Source organism: Ornithorhynchus anatinus, chromosome 1 (assembly GCF_004115215.2).
Source record: "Ornithorhynchus anatinus isolate Pmale09 chromosome 1, mOrnAna1.pri.v4, whole genome shotgun sequence".
NCBI lineage: Eukaryota > Metazoa > Chordata > Mammalia > Monotremata > Ornithorhynchidae > Ornithorhynchus > Ornithorhynchus anatinus.
In genome coordinates, this window is record NC_041728.1 from 110971527 (window position 1) to 110977426 (window position 5900).

General features: G+C 42.8%; 1 non-coding gene across 1 annotated transcript; it reads right to left on the bottom strand.

Moving 5' to 3' along the window:
* Positions 1-394: 394 nt before the first annotated feature.
* LOC114815494 lies at positions 395-532 on the bottom strand. Its single transcript, XR_003763272.1, has one exon. It is a non-coding gene; the product is annotated as a small nucleolar RNA SNORA7 (small nucleolar RNA).
* Between the last annotated feature and the right edge of the window lie 5368 nt (positions 533-5900).

Here is a 5900-nt window from a genome sequence, read left to right on the forward strand (position 1 = left end):
TTTCCCCTCTTCAGTCTATTCTACATGCAACTGCTTATATCATCCTTCAAATAGCACTCCATCACTCAATTATTAAGTATCCCTGTGTGAAGAACACTGTACTAAGCTGTTGGAGGAGTATAATATAACAATTTTGGTAGGCATGTGCTATTTAAACCACCTCATTCTTGTCTTTTCTTATGCCGTTGAGTCGTTTTCAACTCATAGAGACACCATGGACACTTCTCTCTCAGAACAGCCCGCTCTCCAACTGCAGTCGTTCTAGTAGTGTATCCATAGAGTTTTCTTGGTAAAAACAGAAGTGGTTTACCATTGCCACCTTCTGTGCAGTAAACTCGAGTCTCCACCCTCGACTGTCTCTCATGCCGCTGCTGCCCAGCATGGGTGAGTTTTGACTTGTAGCAGATTGCCTTCCACTCGCTAGCCACTAGCCAAGTTAGGAATGGAATGGGTATGCCTCTGGTTGAAGCTCCCTCCAGTAATCGAGACTGGTAGAGTACTGGAAACTCTCCAGGTGCGACCCAGAGAGGGACAGAACACATCATTATCCTCCTCAGAAACCTCCAATGGCTACCCATTTCTCTATATATACATAAAGATTTCTAACTTTAAGACTGTCCAAATGCTCTTCTCTTACTTAACCATTCATTTCCCCCACAACATCCCATCTTGCATTTTTTCTCCTCCCACCCTGATCTTACTCATGACTCACTTATCATTAACCCATTTTGATGCCTTTCCCCTGTCACGGAATTCCTTTCCCATTCATATCTGCTTAACTGTAATGACAATAATAATAATAATGATAATTGTAAAGCACTTCCTATGTGTCAAGCACTATTCTAAGCACTGGGGTAAATACAAGTTATTCAGGTTGGACACAGACCCTGTCCCACATGGGTCTCACACTCTTAATTCCCATTATACAGATAAGGTAACTGAGGCTCAGAGAAATGACTTGCCCAAGATCACACAACAGATATATGGCAGAGTCAGAATTAGAACCCAGGTCCTTCTGACTCTCAGCCCTGTCCTGTATTCATTCTTTCCACAGTCAAAATCTTCCCACAAAAGCCACTTCCTTCATGGGTCATTTTCTGCTTAACTCCTATGCTCTTGGTCATGCTACCCAAACGGTTAATTAGTTAGTTCTCATGCACGTATTTGTTTATTCAATTGCTTGCTTTTGTTTCCACCGTTTGTAGCTTACCTCTAACTCTTTTACCATCCCAGACCACACACTTTGCTCCTCTAATACCACCCTAATCACTGTTCCTCACTCTTTTCTCTCCCACTATGGATCCCTTGCTCAAGCCCTCCCTCCTGCAGGGAGTTTCCTCCCCTTACATATCTGACAGACCAGCACACCCATATTTTCACTATTTTCCTTCCCTACTGCCTCACCTATGCACTTAGACCCATCCTCTAAGCACTTTAATACTCATCACAGACCCACAGCACTTACATGGGGTTGCAGAAGGGAGAGGGCATAGGGAGGTAAAGGGATTAATTGGGAAAGGCCTCTTAATCCTTCTCTTTCTCTGTAGACTGTAAACCTGACAATTTATTTCATTATCATTGATAGTAATAATAATAATTAAGATATGCATTTTTTTTTCTTAAGCATTTACTTTGTACCAGAAACTGTATTAAGTGTTCAGGTAGATATGAGGTAATCAGGTTGGACACAGTCCCTGTCTCTCATGGGACTCATAGTCCTAATCCCCATTTCCCAGATGAGGTAACTGAGGTTCAGAGAAGTTAAGTGACTTGCCCTAGATCACACAGCAGACAAGTGGCGGGCTGGGATTAGAACCCAGGTCCTTTTGAATTCCAGGCCCATACTCTATCCACTCAGTCTCATTGTTTCTCAAGTGCTTACTAAGTGTCAAGCACTTTCCCATCACTGGGGTTGTACAGAGTCCTTGTTCCACTTTGGGCTTATAGTCTAAGTCAGATGGAAAAGAGGTTTTGAGTCCCCATTTTACAGTCGAGAAAAATGAGGCACAGATAAGTGAAGTGATTTGTGCAAGGTCACACAGCAGACAAGTGGCAGAGCCAGGATTAAAATCCAGATCATCCTACTCTCAGGCCCGAGCTCTTTCAACTAGGCCAATCTCCCGTCATTAGACTGTAAACTTCTTGAGGGGAGAGATCAAGTCTACCAACTACATTGTCCTCTCTTAAGCACTTAGTATAGTGCTCTACACAGAATGGGGGCTCAATAAATACCACTGATTGATTTGTTTGGTGATTATATACTTTGAAATTTGAGTCTACTCCTCAAGTCGATATTGTCTTTTGCTTCTGTTGTGTATTCCCAAGCACTTACTTCCAGTTCTCAGCACACAGTAGGAGCTCCATAAAAGTAGTTCATGGAAATGATGGTAAAACTGATAGTATTCCATAGTCTTTCTGAAGGTAAACCCATCTTGCTATTCAATGTAGAGGTTACTTCGAAGTTTTTTTAGTTTGAACTGATGCGTAACGTAAAATTGAAGATCTGCAAATCAGCAGGAGAAATAATTTCTGAGAACTAGTCCAAAGTCTCATAGTTACCAATCAGTCACACTGAGAACTTACTGTGCACAGAACACTGTATTAAGTGCTTGGGTGAGTACGGTATAACAGAGTTGGTAGACATGTTCCCTTCCCACAAGGAACTGATAGTCTAGAAGGGCTTACAGTCTAGTTTTAAAAGTAATCCTCATTGGGGATTTAGTAACTTCTCCTTAGCCGAGCGTTGAGCAGATCAGAGCCCAGATTTGGTAATTTTTTTTCTGAGACAGAAAGCAATAACCCTCCCACACCAAACCAGGCTCTCATAATGTAATAAATTTGACACATTAACTGTTTTCACAACCAAGACCAGGAGCAAAACCAACATTAGTAATAATAATGTTGGTAATTGTTAAGTGCTTACTATGTGCAGAGCACTGTTCTAAGCGCTGGGAGAGATACAGGGTAATCAGATTGTCCCACGGGAGGCTCACAGTTAATCCCCATTTTACAGATGAGGTAACTGAGGCACAGAGAAGTGAAATGACTTGCCCACAGTCACACAGCTGACAAGTGGCAGAGCCGGGAGTCGAACTCATGACCTCTGACTCCGAAGCCCAGCCTCTTTCCACTGAGCCACGCTGCTTCTCTAGTACTCATCATATAAGTTTAATTGATAATGATATCAGCAAATTGTCTTGTGGCAATAATGGATATGAATCTTTCACTACTAGAGGGGCTATAAAGGGTCTTTTCTCCTACGCTTTTTTAAGGACTCACTATTTTGCCAGGGACTGTACTAAGTGCTGGAGCAGACCCCTACTGTACATTCCAAAAGCTTACTACAGTGCTCTGCACGTAGTAAGTGTTCAATAAATACTATTGAATGAATGAATATGTTAGTCAGTTTGGATGTAGTTCAATGTCCTATATGGGGCTCACAGTCTTAATCCCTGCTTTACAGATGAGGGAACTGAGGCACAGAGAAATTAAGTGACTTGTCCAAGATCACAGTGCAGACAAGAGGCAGACTCAGGATTAGAACCCAGGTCCTTCAGAATCCTAGGCCTGTGCTCTATCCACTAGACCTTGCTGTTTTTTGTCATAAGTGTTTTAACTGCAAGGGTCCTGTGTTGTAGATTATGATTTTCCAAAGGGGAAGTTCATCAAAAAGATCAGGGATTTCATATCTTTAAGTGGATACTTAAAAGATTGAACATGACAATAAGACATCATTTCTGTTTATTTATTATTACATGTATCAGAAGCCAAGTCTTTTCTGGAGACTAAAGTAAACGCTAAACATATAATGCAATTGGTAGCTTGGAAGAACTCCCAATTCAATGATAATTCATTGATGTGAAAGGGTAATTTGATTAAAGGCCCACTTCTTTCTCTGCAGAGAATGGTATCCCTTCCCCATTTTCCCATTCTAAAACCAATCCCTCTTGTGTTACAGAGGTGAGAAGAGACACAAAGCACTCTCTCCTTCCTATAGACCTTATGGCTTCTCCTCTGTAGAAGCGCGTGATTGGATGGTGTCTGTTTGTTCTCACCAGTTTGTGGGACCCATCAATCAGTGAATGGTATTTATTGAGCTCTTACTCTGGGCAGAGTACTGTACTAAGTACCTGGGAGAAGGCAATTTTGTTGATTCAAACAATCCCTGCCCTCTCTAACAATCCCTGTAATGGTCTAATGGGGGACACAGACACTGGAATAAAGAATAATTAGGGGGAAGCAGCCAAGTGTAAAGATATGCTCATAAGTGTTCTTGGGGGGTAGAGAGGGATAAGTACTTTAGTGCTTAGTGCATAAACAACAAAGTAGGGAGAGAGCCAGGTGATGGAAATCTGCTCAAAGGTTAAGTAATATGATAATAACTGTGGTATTTGTTAAATATTTACTATATGCCAGGGACTGTTTTAAATTTTGGGGTGGATACAAGCGAATTGGATTGGACACAATTCCTGTCCCACATGGGGCTCACAGTCTTGATCCCCATTTTACGAGTGGGGCAACTGAGATGCAGAGAAGTGAAGTGACTTGCCCAAGTTCACACACAGTATACACATGGCAGAGATGAGGTTCAAACACAAATCATCCTGACTACCAGGGCAGTGCTCTATCCAATAGACCATGCTGTTTCTCTAAGTCTTCAACTTTTGTCAGTGGCCCCAGGGACCAATGATGATGATGATTGTGGTATTTGTTAAGTGCTTACTATGTGCTTGCACTGTACTAAGCACGGGGGGTGAGGGGAGAGGGGAGACGGACGGACAGGGGCAAAGAAGTAACAAGGAAGCAACCAATCCCCTTCCACTCCCTGTCCATTCCTTTTCACTTTGTGACTTCTGTTTCTAAAAATCTTAAAATATACATTCTTTAAAAAGGGCATCATTGCCCAGAGCAAGGCCTGTCTGAAAATGGGGTTCAGCTGGTCTCCCCCACCTTCTCCAGCACCACACTGCAGATCAATACGCCTCACAGCTGGGGGATCCATGAGTGGAGTCCCTGTGCTGAAGACCGAGCCCATGGCAGTCTATGGCAGAATGATGGGAGGGCTGAGCCTCTTCACCATCTCTCTCCCTCTCTCATCCCCACAACACTTAGGGACACATCTGTAATTTATTTATTCATATTAATGTCTGTCTCCCCATCTTGACTATAAGCCCGTTGTGGGCCGGGAATGTGTCTGCTTATTGTTATATTATATTCTCCCGAGTATTTAGCACTGTGCCCTGTACACGGTAAGCACTCAGTAAATATGACTGAAAGAATGAATGAACCCTGTCTGTGCCCTAGCTCCACCAAATACTCTCAATCAGCATCGATGAAAGAACTAAACCTCTGAGCCTGGGAAGGCCAGGAAATTTAGTGAGTCATCCATCAGTCCCCGGTCCTACGCAGGCAGCTGGAATTCTTTGGTTACATCATCCTGAGTTCAACCATAAATTCTGCACCAAGGGCACAGGGCAGCTCCTCCCCAGCACCATTGGCTAACAAAGACGCACACACACTTGTGGGAAATATTTCCAAATTTAAATGACTTCAAAATCAAGTAGAAAGTGAAAACTTACAATTAGCAATAATAATAGTAATAACTGTGGTATTCGTTAAGTGCTTACAATGTGCCAGGCACTTCACTCAACCTATCCGGACTGGATTACTGCATCAACATCCTTCCTGATTTCCCAACCTCCTGTCTCTCCCCACTTCAGTCTATACTTCACTCTGCTGCCCGGATTATCTTTCTTCAGAAACACTCTGGGCATGTCACCCTCCTCCTCAAAAATCTCCAGTGGCTGCCTATCGACCTTCACATGAAGCAAAAATGCCTCACTATTGATTCAAAGTTCTCCATCCCTTTGGCCCCTCCTACCTCATCTCCCTTCTCCCTT